Source organism: Saccoglossus kowalevskii, chromosome 1 (genome assembly GCF_978046115.1).
Source record: "Saccoglossus kowalevskii chromosome 1, keSacKowa6.1, whole genome shotgun sequence".
Taxonomy (NCBI): domain Eukaryota; kingdom Metazoa; phylum Hemichordata; class Enteropneusta; family Harrimaniidae; genus Saccoglossus; species Saccoglossus kowalevskii.
Window position 1 is genome coordinate 16,363,110 of NC_140641.1, and position 16,756 is coordinate 16,379,865.

A 16,756-nucleotide genomic window follows, 5' to 3' on the forward strand; every position below is an offset into this window, starting at 1 on the left:
AATAACGAATAGTCAGTTTGTTTCGATTTGAGCCAGTCCCGTTATCATAGTGATCAGAACATGCAGCTAACCCTGGGTAACGGAGACCGGGGATTTCGATCCGACCGTGACGGAACATGGCTTCAATTCGTGGTGTTGGGTTTAATTTGTTGCCTACACCGGGAAGATTTTACTAGGAAATACCACGAGCTAGCCACCGGTGATCTTCAAGTTTCTCCCAACATTCAACCAGCTTATGAATGATTAGCGAATAATTCCTCGGAGTAGCAACAAAATTGATATTTCAAGTACTTATCCATCACCGTAAACTCGATTCAAGTTCTTATACTTGGAATTGGATACATCGACTGTCAGCTATGTGCCGATAATCACCGCCGTCCTTGCCAACGAATTTTGTGTTGCTGTATTTGATAGTGACAGAAAAGAAAAAGTGTTACGCACTTTTCAGTCTAATAAATACGCGTCGCTTCATAGTTGCCCCGTCTTCAAACGGCGGTGGGAAACGAGAACGGTGTAGTCACGACGTGGATAAAAATTGCTGCCTGGTTGTTTGAAGTTTGTGAGATATGAAAAAGGAGGAGGGGTCAAACGCATTCAGTGTAATTGTGGAAACATAGCCCACAATTGTGCACCCAAACCAGCAAGCTTCATTTTTGTGCAACAGCCATTGTTCCTTTCTCGTTGCGTCTAGATACAGATCTCGAGTGTTACCACGTCCCGCCGACTACCATTCTTTACTTTGAATCCCGTATTGTTGCCGATTTGCATTGTGGCTTATCATATAAGCTCCGATTGCTTTCCAAGTGTTTGTCCTGTATTTTCCGATACCGTGATTAATACTACGTTTATACATCGAGGTGCGTGTGCGTGCGACCGTCAGCGCCTGACACTCTCGTTTTAGCTAAACATTGAGGCCGACCGAACGACGAATTAACCAAGGATTTGTTTGCGAACATATTAATCATGTGTTTAAAGGTAAACTAAATAAGGCGTTTATGTTATCGGACAATTTATAATTAGAAATGGTCAAATAAATGGTCATGCACCCATGCATAGGTGAATCTTATTGACACTGTGAAATATCTATTAAATAATGTAGTATTTTCCGAATAATGTTAATTTAAACTTTCCATTTTTTTATATAATTCTGAAACATCAAAAGTTAGCAAATACCCTGTATCATCAAACCACCCATTATACATTCAGCAAACTTAAGTTCTCCAATCTTACGAAATTTATTTTTCACCATAGCCCTTGTTACACGAGCCGTAATAGCCCTATTGAAGGGATTAACAGAAAATATAAATTCCCCGGGATTGCACCATGAAATCACAGGATACTATTTTACGCTTTAAATCAACCGATTGTGTTCTCTTTGTAACTTTAATCCGTTGAAGTAATTGACTGCGAGATTAGACTTAAAGCGATACACTCCTTTAAACAATTACTGGGAGAACAGTTGTTTCCGTATCACGTTCATTTTATGTTATTCTCTTCTCGAGGTGCTGTGCATATCTCCGTGTGTTAACGTTAGAAAGTGCGGGGTTGGGGTTTCGTGTTGAAAAGTTTTATTCAACGCGAGTAGAAGAATATGTTGTGTGCACTGATTGTTCCGTCGCGTATACACGCTCTAAAGAATGAACTAAATGAACGGGGATCGATATATGTCAGAATATCCCCACTGTACTAGATCTAGGTCGTCTGGCCAATCCCCACAATAAGTTCTGCAGCGTAGTAGTTGTGTAGGAAAATATGGATAAACTATACAATGTAATGTGGTGGCTATTCGCGCTATAAAAATAGTTCTTAAAGTGGAAATACAACCTCCTTGTATTCATTGTCGGTGAAACTATAACCTCAACTCTTGTTTTTACCATGCGTCCTTTTTCGATTTGAGCTTGCAATCACTAATTAAACACATCATTTGACTATTTTCGCACACTGAATTGACAGGTAAAAAGACCGACGACTCACACTTAGTTTTTAAGACTAAATTAGTCTAGAAAGAGTACATATTCAAACAATCAGCATGGACTGTGCAAACAACGTTAAATATTTTATTTGAGACCTGTTAAAATTTTACTAATTTCATTGATCACAATATGTTTATCACTTGTTTGTCGAGCTGGTTGGTACGGGAGTGATGTGCTGGGTTATAATATTATCCACGAACCGAAGGAATGGATAACACGGTTCACGACGCCACGAGTCTGAGTACTAACCAGTTTTATGAATAAGTGATATTTGGTGATAACCTTTTTATCAGGAGATCAACTTGACAAACCGCTTCAGCCACGTCAATAGGAGCGCGCGCGCCCTTACCGAATTTCTGAATCCGCCAGCCTAAGTGCAGTCTGAAATTTTTATAAACGCTAAAAACGGTAGGGTAGCACGAATTGGTTTTCTGCGCGTACTTTTCGAGCACACAGACTTATCGCCAAGATTAGGATGAAATATCAGTTAGTTGTATTTCACGCTGAACGTCACTTCCGTCAATGACATGCACCTTGGTCATGTGATAATGGGAAGGGGGGTGACTTGCACATTGAATATTGAACACAAAAAACATTTCCCTCGAAACTCTGCTGGTCCCCACCAAAGAAAATACAGAAAAATGTTTCTGGTCAAACTGTCTTTTTTTTTTTCAAAGTTCGAAGCAAGTAGTTTTTTTTTTATTTAAAATGTCATGAAACATGTGTTTTTATTTTGTTTTTTCATTAAGTTTTCGTTTTCTTATTGAAAAAAAAAACGACAAAAGGACTGCGATGAGCGAGGTAGAATATAAGATGAACATGCATCTACAATATAGTGGTCATATGCATCATGAGAATAGCTGATTTTCGCCACACGCCCGAGTAGACAATTTAGAATGCACTGCATCGACTCGGGCACTCAGTATTAGTCCATCTTACACTCTCATCAACTCCAACCTTCACCATGACCACTTTCAGTGAGCAAAAAAAAAAAAAAAAAAAAAAACGCCGGCATTTTAACACTTTAACCTTGGGGTCTGTTCTTTTATTCCGACATTTTCGCATGGAGAATTTTACGGTGATATAAACGCAATGATGTCACCACACAAAGAAGACTATGACCACATCAGCTTGCACGTGTGACCCGAGAGGTCGTACGATTCCTTTCATTCGATTACCAGTTACGTATCACGCTGCGCTGCAAACGGCGCTTTCTCAATGGCAGGCAAATGTATCTATTGTGAGTGCGAACAACCTGCACAGGGATTCATTGTCAACTCCCAGTTTTGTTTGCCGCAGATGTTTACGGTATTGTGGAAATACTAGAAAAACTTTTAACCTTCGGTGGTGGATCTGTTTTTTTCTTTCTTTTCAGAAAAACATACACATTGCGGCGATCGTTCTAATTACAGGCAGTGTGACCAGATGCACCAACGTTCAAGTTCTCTGAATGAAAACAACTAGAAGTACAAGTTATACAATTTCCATGGGAACTACGGACTGAAGTGGTCGTTGAATGTAGCATGAATATTTGTGACAAGTTCAAAAGTACTTCAAGTTCGAGTTGCAGCAAACATCCGTAATCTAATTAAAGTAATATGTGTAGAAACTTCACCTTCGAATTTGTTTTACGGAATTGCAAACCCCGGTTGCAAACACGAACCACTACTGCCACATCACGTATATATGACTTACTGCGCAGCGTTGAATAAAAGCGTGACTCCGATTGACGAACACGAGTAATTGTGAAGTGCTTGTGGTATATTAGTAGCGTATGTTTTCATTGTGTAGGATATCTTCTCGATGCATATGTATACCCATTCAATGCGCACACTCTTACAATAGAAACAAAAATGTGCTTGGGCCTGTGGTTATCATTTGCGAATGTTTCAAGAGGTCTTGTAGTAGAAAAAATCTTCGGCCGGGGTGAGCAGATCAAGGTATAGTCTAGGCAATGTGTTCACCGCCGCACACGAAAATTAAAAAAAAAATTGCCATTTCTCATTGTATACACAAGGTATATCGTGGTACGCTGGCAAGAAACGAACAGAAAAATAATACACTGGTTAATGCTGCCCTATGTGTAAGTAGCGATCCGTGTTCTGTACACTGTCCACGGCGTTACAGAAGTAACGTTCGTTGTCAAGATACACTGATTAAACCACACATATCGCTGAAACTCGTCGTTGGAGCCCATTCTACAAGCTTCGATTTATGGAATTGTCCCCGTGGGGCAGGATTTTAATTGTTCAGACGACAACGACTATCCCCGATATTAGTCAATATCGCCTTTATTTGAACAGTTTTGGTCAATTTTAGAATAAAAAGGAACAATGTAGAGTGCAAATATAGACTGCCAGATCAGCTGTTCTAATGATGACAAACTAAAGGGCAGTAGAACAAAGCGTTCTTAAGTTCGTACAATATTACATGACACGATGTCGATATATTCTCAAGGCTCCCTAGCTTTCCCGATATTCGATCAGCCCGGTATGCTCTCCGATCCATAACTCGTACGAGTCGCATCGTTTGAACACAGTCCCTTCACAACTGTGGATGGACTGTGGTTTGAATGACTTAGGCCATTTTTTTCAAATAAATTCAGATTGCACTGTGCCCACGGAATTACTGCAATACTCTGTAAGAGTTGAACATTTCCTGAAATTAGTGTCCCATGTACTGTGCTGAACCACGTACTTTATCGTTTTCCATGCGATGTTGTTTCAGGAAAAAACATTGGGCAAGAAAACATTGCATTATAATGCTAGTCTTTTGTTTGCTTGGTGAGTGGGGTTGAATAGGGAGCGAAGGGTTCTGGATGCATGAAAGGGTTTAAGCAATAAGAACACGGGGTTTGGTTTGCGTGATGGGGTATTGTGCACTGAACAACACCGAACTAAATGTGATGACCGTTATTCTTACCATGGACGTGGTAGTACGTCCATGCTCTCACTTAGGTTGAAATGAAGAACTCGAGACGTTTTATCGCGATACGAACAATTTGAAACTTCAACCACAGTAGACTTCTGTGGTCAGAAAAGACGAATCGCAAAAGTTATACACAATATTTTGTACATAACAAGTTGAGTTGAATTATGCCGCGGATTAAGAAACGGCAACGAAAAAACCTGAAAATACGGGACTGTTTTTCCATCGTTGGCGACGGCATTAAAAGATGGTTCGATCCCTACAAGACACTACGAGTCTTTGGAGATTCGGAAACTCACTTACCTATGACGTTTGTCCCGTAATATACTATAACGTTTCTAGTCGCTATGCTCCGGGCCTCCGGAGTCTACACGGCGACCGTAAGAAGTGGTTCAATTATAGCGAAGAAACCATTTGAGTAATCACTGTTATTCAAAAAACGCAAAGAACAAGACATTGTGATCTGAAATCAATCACAGTATTTTAAACAAGAATGCTTTGCTATATACATTTGATTTTTGCGGCTCAATTTCTGATCTGCTCAAACTCGGTATCGATTGTCAATATCATCTTGCTGTACTTTAATGCAAGGAATGTCTCCATAGTCACGCCGCGCTCTGCCGACCTGGGGTTAGATATGATTTATTGATTCTTGGAGGAAATTGTTGAATTCATCCTTTTCTTCTCCGAATTCACGAAGAAGAGTTAAACGCCAGTCAGGTCATCATCGATACAACCAATAAATAGACAGAAGTGCTACAATCGTGTGGCAGTGCGTTCCAATTCCATTGAAAAAAATGTGTTTTTCATGCATTGTATATGACAGAGTCAAACACAACGCAGCTACGGACTGATTACCTAACCTCAACATTTTGGGGATGGGGGACGAGGTTATAACCTCATATTCAAGTTAGAATAATTTCACGTTTTTGAAAATATTCCAACGAAAATCGCAGTTAAAATGTCGACTCAAAGCCGAGAGAGCTAGGGAGTCCGACTAGGAAATACTTTACCTCGGGTTTCCCGGCGATGTTAGAAAACATCGAAACTCGTTATTATTTAACGATTTTGCACTTGTTTCGTTATCTCACCTGTTCCGTCGTTAAACTATGCGCCGTCGATCGGCGTCAGTGGAAACGAACACGGCAGACAGTACATTCAGCGATCAGAATGGACTTTGAAACACAATATTCCAGATTATTTGAAATGTATTATTAGGGGTCAATTTGAACAGACGTTTGTCGATTTCCAAATGGAAGTTAGGAATATAGGTGCAAACAGAACGTGTCAGTTTCCGTGTAAGTTCTACTGTGTCACATGACCTTTCACGTTTCACTTTACATCATAATAGTTGCAGGAGCGCCGTGACTGAGTGAAACTGGTTGGACTGTGACAAGAGGCGAATGTTAGCGTGGAAACAAGCACATACACTCGACCATTTTCTGTCTAATGGAAGCCGAGGGGAGGGGTGTAACCAAGTATATCACGAAGACATGTCTTCAGATAAAATGATACACTTTTCGGAGTTATTTCTTGGATTGATAGACGTAGATGCTTACATAGTGATAATAACAATATGTAATATAGTATCTAAACCTCCAGTAAACGTGTTATAGAGGCATATACTTGGCGGTGGTTTGATATCCCCGAGCTTCATTGATAGACGGATAGATTTTGACAAATAGATGACCGATAACACCTGAACTGACAATAATATACATTCTGTATGATTGATGCTTTTAGCCGAGGGATGTTCACGAATATCGATTTTCTTTAAAGAATTCATTTATTGACCAAATTTAAATTCTGACATAGCCTGATCTCAACAAGAAATATCCAACGAGCTAGATGGCCCTGTAACTCCCCGAAAACACGTTCATCTAACTGTACACTTCAGGGGAATAATGTTGAACCCCGATTAGGTGTTACATATATTCTACACTTCACGCATGAAATATCATGTTCATTTCAGTGAAGGTTGATCAATTCAACAAACAATACTATTACATATTTAAGCTCAGTCGAACTTTGCGGCGAAGTGATTCTGTGACGTCAACATGACGTAAGTACAAAAAAGATATATAGTTCTAAATTACGACTATGGTTGACAGTGTAATCGTTCGACATATAGAATTCGGAAATCTATAAAAGAAAGTTTTATTTTTATTGAATTACGACCACAGATCAAAACAAAATCGACACTCTGAACGGCGCGCCACATGTTACGAAAGTGGTCTGCCTATAGAGGGTGATTTGTGGGAATGACGTTTTCCTTTAAATATGGTACGATCAATTTATGCAATTTTATCACGTAATATAGAAATCGTAATTTGGATTATACCTATTTGCTCAGTGGTGTAATCCTCACATTACATTATGAATATATGATTATGTAAATGGTTACGTTATCGAAACATGTACATATAAATCTATTGAAGTTACATATGAGGGAAGTATATTCCGAGTTGCGTTCCACTGCACGCTACTATTGATCACAAATATGCCGTGGTGCCTAGAACTCAAAAGCTTTTATATGTACGCCATGAGCATAGTTTACACTGACAAATAACATATAATAAGTATAACAAGTTATAACACGAATACAAATTAACTACACAGGATCAAATTATCTAATATTGAACGATTGTCTTGATATTACATGTTTTACATTATGCACATACGCATACAACATAGGGTATATGATGTGTACCGCTATGCGACCCAGCAAATAAACATAGTAAATTAATATGATTCAGACAGTGAAAAGGATAATCAAATGATTATGATTCAAGATAAAGATATAAATCAGCAACTGAACATCACTAAACAAATAAAATATAATCCATTAGACGAAAATATTATATCAATTGAACAACAACACATGATCAATTAAATGAACATGATTCAGCAAACCGATAAACTCAGCAAAGGAACATGATCCAGGAAATGAATTTGGTTCAGGTAATGAACATGATTCAGAAAATGAACAGTGTTCAGCAAACTTGAAATGACCGTGATCGATCAAATGCACATTTTCCATCAAATGTACATGATTGAGAAAATAAACACGGTTAGCAAAAGAGCACAATTCAATAAATGAATGCGGTTCACCGTTGACTAAAGGAATACAACCAGCCATGATCCAGGAAATGAACATGATTGAGCAATTGAACATGATTCAGCATAATTATGAAACTGATTCAGGATATTTTTCAAGAAATGAACATTATTCAGAAAATAATATGGCCCCTTTAAGCAGACACCATTGCCTGTCACCTTCTTTTTTAACAATCGGGGTGTCGTAAATACATTTAAAATTGGGTTTAATGTCCGTGGGTATACTGAGAATATATATCAAATGAATTAATTAGAAGTTTGTAAATATAAATATAGACATACATACTTATCTTCATTTTCAGAGCTGATATACAATGTATAATTGTATCGAGTGGTGTCAGAAGATGGCAGCTGTTTCTTCATGGAAGTAGTCCAGGCAGGGCAAGTCCGGGAAACATGATTAAATTCCATTGTGTAAATAGTTCGATTTTGCGCTTAAGAACGCGAATATAGTGTATGGGAATTTGAGATAACAGCGACGTTATTTCAGATTCATAATATCAATAATTCTCGTTACTCCAGCAATAGCAGTGATCTACAGAAAATGGTTGATTGGTGGAGGGGTTTAGAATCATCGGGTTTTTATAAATATGCTCTTTAAAGTATTCATGAATTTAGGATGTTTAGAAGCTCGTTCGACTGTAACATTCAGAATGTGATCGAGGTTGTCAAAACTGTACAGATAAGTTGTTTATTGTAGTTTGGGAGCCCGTATTATACAAAAAAGTAATCTATAACATAGAAGCTTGGATGATCAAGGCCAGAGTAGAGGTTGTGTTGAAGATGAAGATTTAATCCTGGATTCAATGTGAATGAGCCCGAGCCCGCCCTCTATCTGAGGTTGGTAGATTATTTCACGAGCCACCCAGTGTTTACCTTACCACATAAAGTCGTTGGATGTTGTTTGCAGTGATTCGATCAGATTATCAGGGGCGACATAGAAATAAGGCGATGCCACACTTTGGATGTTCAGAGCTGGTTAAAGAACAGTACCCGACCACGGTAAGAAAGTGCATTCGCAAATTGAACCCAGTGTTGCAGTTTGCTGTCAATTTTAGTAAAAATATCATTCCAATTGTTTTGGCTGAATGTTTTGTTGTTCCCAATAAATTTACCCAGAATGCTAATGTTCCATTTCATTTGGTGAATTTCGATAAAATTCAAAACCAGAAAGAGAGAGCGAGAGAACGCAAAGGCACGCGGAATATTGAAGAGATACTGGTGATAAACACGATCAAACGCTAGAGACGCCCTTGATTTGCCTAAGTTAATGTTTATTTGTGGTAAGTCTTTGAGCAGTTCGTGTTGTAATGCGTCACATGTGTCATTGGTATAAAGCTGTGAATTGAAATACTTTCTTATTTTTCTGATCTCTGCAGTATCATCAGTTGTCGTACCCACGCCTATTACTAGCTGTGACATGGACTTGTTCATACTTTCGTATTGTTCCAGATTGAAGAAAGGCAGTTGCAGCATCACTTTCGTGCAATTTCTTAAATCGTGATCGCACGGTGGAGCCTTGTGACTGGGGTTTAATAAGTTTATTGAGCAAGGATTTCTTTTCAGTAATAACCAATTGAATGTCATCACGAATGGCGTCATTATGTATTTAGCTCGTTTTCAAGAAATTGTATAGTTGCTTTTAGTTTCTGGGTTCGGACTTTGTTGTACTGTTGTGAGAGCAATTTAATTTCCAGTTTGCCTACGTTCCACCAATTTTGAATAGGCGCAAACTTATTCATCTCTAAGCGCATTTTGAAATTTTCTATTCGTTCATTTGCGATAAAGGATGCATAGAGATTAATACAATTGTAAATGTTGTAATTAACACTGGCCTCGAGATGTAATGCACGACCAGGCATAATATGATTGACCCATACGATTTTAACATTTAGGATTTATGAAAAGAACAAAATTCAAGAAATGAACGTGGTTCACTAAACAAACACAACATGATTTACCAAACGATTATGAATTGGAAAATGAACATGAATAAAAAATGAACATGATTAAAGAAGTGACCATGAATAAAGAAATGAATTTGGCACAGCAAATAAATATGATCAAAGAAATGAACATGATTAAAGAAATGAACATATTAATGAAATGAACTTGATTATAGAAATGAACATGATTACAGAAATGAACATGATTAAGGACATGAATATGATTAAAGAAATGAATATGCTTTAAAAAATGAACATGATTAAAGAAATGAATATGATACAAATTTAAAATGGATTATGTTCAGCAAATGCATTAACCAGGAAATGAATATGATTCTGAAAATGAAAAATGTTTTAGGAAATTAGTAGTTAGACAGAGAAACCTATCAAACAGAAAGTCCAGAAAGTAGCGACTGAATATCAGAATGACTCACTTCTAGAATTCCAGAATTACAATCCCGCTGGTAATGATATAACATATATATATATATATATGAAATAGAGATACACTGCTCGGTGCTGAATGACAACGCTATCGAGTTCACACCGTTCATTCAGAATTAATATCTTACATTAAATTTAGGTCACCCAGTTTCTCAAGTTATAGATATAACCTCTACCAATCCATTAGTAGCGATTTGACATCCATCGACTTAACCATATGAGCAATACAAGAACTGAAGAGGCTTCAGACAGACATCAAACTGTTTAAAGCGATCTTCTTGTAAGTAACAGGAATTGCAATACAAATTCAATGATTAACAAACAATAATTAAAAAAAATTATAAATTATTTGGGAAAAACTGTAGTATCAATAAAAAAAAGCTCATATAAGTAGTTAATACCACACTAAAGGGAAAATTGAATAATTATGACGTCACAGTAGTTTCTTTTGAATAAACTATCACCAATTATGACGTCACAATAAAATTATGTGCATAATTTATGACGTAACAATAGGAGTGTGCGCATAAATTAGCATATTTTTAGTGACAATGGTGTCGTGAATAAATTGACATATATTATTATACATTTTTTTTAATAGTGCGGGAATGACGTCACGCCCAGCATGAATTTTATGCTTTAAGGTAGAGGCGCTCACATACATACACACACACATGCACGTACACACATACATTCACACTGTGTTTTTACATAAAAGACGTAAAAATTGACAAAATAGTTAAATATACAATACAATATACAATATGAGTATAAAAGTAAAAAGTTCGATTAAAAAACTGTTATTTGCATATATTCAGTCGATGGCGAGTCCAACAATCGCTGTTTTTACGCCCACATTTTACTGTGTATATAGATTAACACGTGCACGCTTCGTATATGGCGTCATATCCGAGAGCTAAAGCCTCGCTAACTGATTCGTGGCGAATGAGAATGCATTATAATAACAATATGTGAAGTTCCAGTCATGCTTTGCGCCCTCTGCATGGAGTGAGATTGACTTTTTTGAACTGAAGAGAATTGAACTGAAAGGGGCGCTGTTCAAATTTTTTGTTATGTCATTTCAGTCATATGGAAGGCAATGACAATTCTGATGACGGGTAACTAATTAATTAATTTATTTTAAAATAAGCATTTTCGAATTTTATTTGAGGAAATAGAAAGAAGGTAAATAACAAAAAATGTGTAACCCTTTTTAACTTTTATCTGCAGGGGTGTCCAGAGAGAAGAGGATTCTACAATCCTACCAAGATATTTCTCTCGAGGACAAAATAACCATCAGGACGGTATCTGTCGAAATGCTCCATCCCACTGGCAAAGCAAGCGGGAGGAAGCGACAGTTTGACACGAAGATATAAGACAGGTTGAGAAATTCCAAATCTTTCGTGGTCGCCATGACACACGTCACATCATCGGTGTGGTAGTCTATGAAGAGAAAAACACAGCAGAAACTTTTACGGAACAGGAAGTCGAACATGGTCCATGTGGCATATAGGAGAGTTTAACACATTTCAGAGCGTGTTACCGGATTTCAGAATACACGCATTGTCGCTCGATACTTTGACTCTATCATTCTTGTGGGCAATGCTGCAGAGAATTCCAAGGACATATATCTGTTTCTGAGAGACAAACACTACAACGTCCTCACAAAAATGACCATTTTCCTTGGAAAGGCTTACTATTTCACTAGGTGTGACAAGTCTATCGTAAGCGTTACGATCACGTGTATCATATGGGTTATTTGTGTTGCATAAATCAATGGGACTGCGTGGTTACACATTACACAATGGAAAAGTGTGGAAATTGTCACAAGAATGAAGAATGTTTCAAACGACATATAAAGTTGGTTAATCGGGAAAAAACTTTCTGCCAGTTAGTTGATTGTTGCGAAAAGTGTCACAAACCCCTCAAATATCGTATTGGGTCTCGCAAATGTAACGAGGTCTTTTGACGGCCAGGGTAACTACGTCTTTTACGATTTTAAACACACGACAGATGAACATTGCACTTATATTCCCGATCTGTGTGTATCAAGAATTCCACTGAAAACGGAGAAAATGTTCAATAGTCCACATACCTTGGAAGATTTCTGACCTTCGGCATAGACTAATTACACACGTGATTTTCCCCACCTGTTTCCGAGAACAGTTGGAGTCAATTACAGAGGACCAATTACTATGCTTGTTATTTTGACCCAGACGGTATGAAGGAGGAGGCTAGGAAGGCATTCTACAATGGAGAAGTAGAAAAGAACTCCATTAACATGCGTACCACGGCTGCCCACAGTGTTTCCCAAGAAGAAATGAGACAAATCTCAAGAATGAACTCAGGATGACCCCCCCCCTGTATGAAAGACAACTGGTGAAGGATGAGTAGATGAATTCGAAAGGATACTTGTTAGTTACCATTTGGGAATGCAATTACAAAAACCTGATGAAGAACAACCGTTAAGGGGTTTGTTGGAAACTTAGGTATCTCAAATCCTATCAGAGGCAGAGAAGCCTTTCTTGTCAATCGTACGTAGCAATCCCCTGTATCTGCGTCTCATAGATCAAGGACGGTGAAAAGATAGAGTATGTTGACTTCTGCAGCCATACATCAATAAGACCTCGCCAAACCCACAGACTATTTTGGTATCAAGTGTTACGTTTTGCATCCGAGAAGATTGTATATATCGGTTATACCTTTCAAGGTGAACAACATCAAACTGATGTTGCCACTCTGTTCTACAGAACTGATGTTGCCACTCTGTTCCACAGACACTCCTTTAAATGTAGAAGGGTGGTGGTTTTCCAAATGGACGAGCAGTGGGAGGCCGATCTATGCAATCTCTCCTCGATATCCAGATACAATGGAGGATACAAATTCTTGTTGACGTGCATTGACATTTTTTCGAAATATGCTTTCGTCATACCTTTGAAAGATAAGAGAGAGAGTTTAGTTGGGGCATTTTGGGAGATACTCAAGAAGGGACATCATGAGAACATTTCTCACACGATCAGGGGGACAGAATTCACCAACAGACTCTTCTAAAGTTACCTCAAGAGCGAAGAGATTAGTTACCAGCAATGAGACTAAAGGCAGCATTGTGGAGAGGTACAACAGAACTATTAAGGAAAAATGTTCAGTTACAACACGTTGTCCTATCTGCCTATATTAGACGACATGGTACGTTCTTACAACAGCATCTATCAGATACGTGCAAATACCAAACCCTCACTCGTTACATACACTAATCAGAAAAAGGTTAGAGATGTATTGTACGGTGTGATCCAAGGGCTGGGGAGAAGAAGAAGATTATTAACTTAACATCAGAATCAGTAAAACCAAACACGTGTTCAAGAAAGGATATTTGCTGAATTGGAACAAGGAGGTATTCACGATCGCTGGGTGTCTCAAAACTCAACCCCCAAAAATTCCAGATTACATTGGTGAAATTTTGGAAGGTATTTTCTTTGAAGAATAATTTCAGAAAATCGTAAATGACGCAAGAGAAAACGTGACGGCTGCATGGAATATTTCATTGTGGGGGCATGACGCCTTGTTTAATTCTTGGATCGAGGATTTTCAAATACGCCTCAAAGATCTGATTCATATCAAATACCAGCATGTCTGGGCAGCGTTTCTTCTTGATGCTCCATAGTAATGCCACACTCGATTTTTTCCCAGACAACACGTTGACGAAATACACTGTCAAACTACCAAGAACGCTTTATTCAGATTGCAATTGGGAAGTAGAGTTACCCGACATCCACTACCCATATTTGTGGTACAATGTCGTACATGAACAAAATAGAATCTTTTACGATGTCTCATCCGATCTGAGAGATCACGAAGAACTGAAATTGAATCTGGGCTACTACAACTTGATCAAAAATATTTTAGACATGATCCGATAACATATGATAACATATAATAGATTGGCAAGGTCGGCTGCACAAATATTAATGCAGGACATGAAAACCATGTTAAAACCAGCACCCAATGTCAGTTTGGGTATTCTAGGTGATGTTGTACAAGGAAAAAAACTCAAAAAAAGCCGCTTCAAGACTGTCGGTCGTCAAATTACTTCTTTGGTATTAGGCAATTTATTTGGAAGACAACTAGGAGACACGACACTTCACTCAAGGCTAAAGAAGAGGAAAAGAATGACTGAAAATCATGGCTTTTGTACACAAACACTCCTGCGCAAGGACAGAGCTCGATGACTTTACCAAACTTCCGACACAGAAGGAAGTTAAAAAGGGGTAAATCCACTCACAAATATAGCCGATAGTGTGATTGAATTTGTAATACCTTCAGCCGGAAGTGACTACATCGATATTGGTTCTACGCTTTTGTTCATCAAGGCTATAATCACAAATGCCAATGGGGGAAATTTGGTTGAGGGCGTCACTGTAGGGCCCATTAACTTGTGGTTGCATTCGATCTTCAATCAAATTGACGTTGCGACGATGTGATATTCGATATGTTCAGAATATTTGATTGTACTGTTTGAATTGAATGAAAAGCAGATTTCGGATTTGAGAAGGACACGCCTGGAAAAAAGGAATGTTGCAAACCCGAATGCCAATGATGCTGATGTTAACATTGGACTCAAACGTCAATGCACGTATACATCACGTAGTAAGACAGTCAACATGATCGGGCGAATACACAGAGACATATGTTTTGGGAAATTAGACTGAAATTACACCGAAGTAAAAATCAGTTCTGCTTGATCAGTTCAACCCCAAATCCCTCATTCAAAGTGGTCATCACTCATTATACTCTTTAGGTGAGAAAAGTCAATTTGATTCCCAGCGTACAACTGGGCCACGTAAAAGCGTTTAAACAAGGCACAACACAATAGCTAGCTTGGCTGGTATAATTTCATTAAACGAAGATTTTATATTTCTCCTGTGTCTGGTTTCAAATGCATCTTTCAACGGTTCCTATGAAACCAATCCATTCAACTTAGAGAAATACGGTATTGCATCACTCGTCCGCAACGTTAGAGGCGAGCAAGTTCCTGTCAAACCTTTGAAGATGGACTTCACAGCGGATGATGGTAGAAGTTGCATCATGGACTATTACACCCTTTTTACCGGTACAAATAAAAGGCAACGGCATCACTCAAGATGAATATCCCAGAGAGTACACAATCTTTGCGTTTGACCTCACTCCCATGACGAATAGGCCAGCGATTATCACCTTAATTTGATACAAGAAGGAAAGATCAGTCTTGAGATTAAGTTCAGACAGTCATGTACGAAGACTGTATCAACTTTGATTTATGCTGAATACCACAACGGTATCAGGATTGACAAAGACAGGAACGTGTTGACTGATTTCTAGCTGTGATGGACACACATCAACTAGGCAGTATTCTGTCAACTAATTCATACGTGAAAAATGTGTTCTTTGGCGTTTACACTAGAGGCCAACTGCCCAAAGCAAAAGTGCCGGAGTATCCCGCAGCGTTCTATCAAACACAGATTACAGTAGCAGGGATTGGAAGCATTGGGTCGCTTTCTATCTGAAGGATCTGAAGGTACTCCTCATTACTCAGAATTTAAGCGATTTCTCGAAAAAAACATTTGTATGTGGATCTACAATCATCTCATACTTCACCATTCTCTACACTGTGTGGCCAATACATTATGTATCACTTGCTGCGAAGATGAAAAATTATGATAATGTATGGTAATATATTCATGTGTTTGCGCCATCTAGTGTCAAGTATTTCCTGTTGAGGTGAATTGTCAAGGCAGAGAAGCCCTGCTGAGGTGTGTGTTGAAACTTGTTTTTGAAAAAATGGTCTTCTTTGGTTTAACTGTGGGATTCTGCTCTGAATGTTCTAAATGTTTTTAAAATTCCGGGAATCATTTTTTTTTACCCTGAGATAACTTATTAGTATGGTATTATGGTACGTATTATTTTCTGAACTTTGGGGAAACAGAAAGTAAATTGTATCTATAAATAGAACTGACAACATAATTCTAGGAATCAGTGATGCAGACATAGTTTGAAACTGGAACCATTGAAGGTTGAACGGAAGGAGAGAGAACGCCATTGTTCACCCCTGTTCCATGATCGCTTTGATTTATTTGAATTCCCATAATGCGGTCAGCTTTGAAAGAGTCAGGGGTGTGGGAGATAAATTGACACCAACATAACACAACATGACCAAATCACAGATCATTGTAAAATAACGATATTCTATCCCAATAAACATGACATTATATTTCACACAAACTCAACTTATTTAAAAGTCGGTTTGTCGTTAATAGACTGCAAAAAAATGATGAAACTATTGTATGGTACAAAGCCGCACGTAGACCTTTCAAA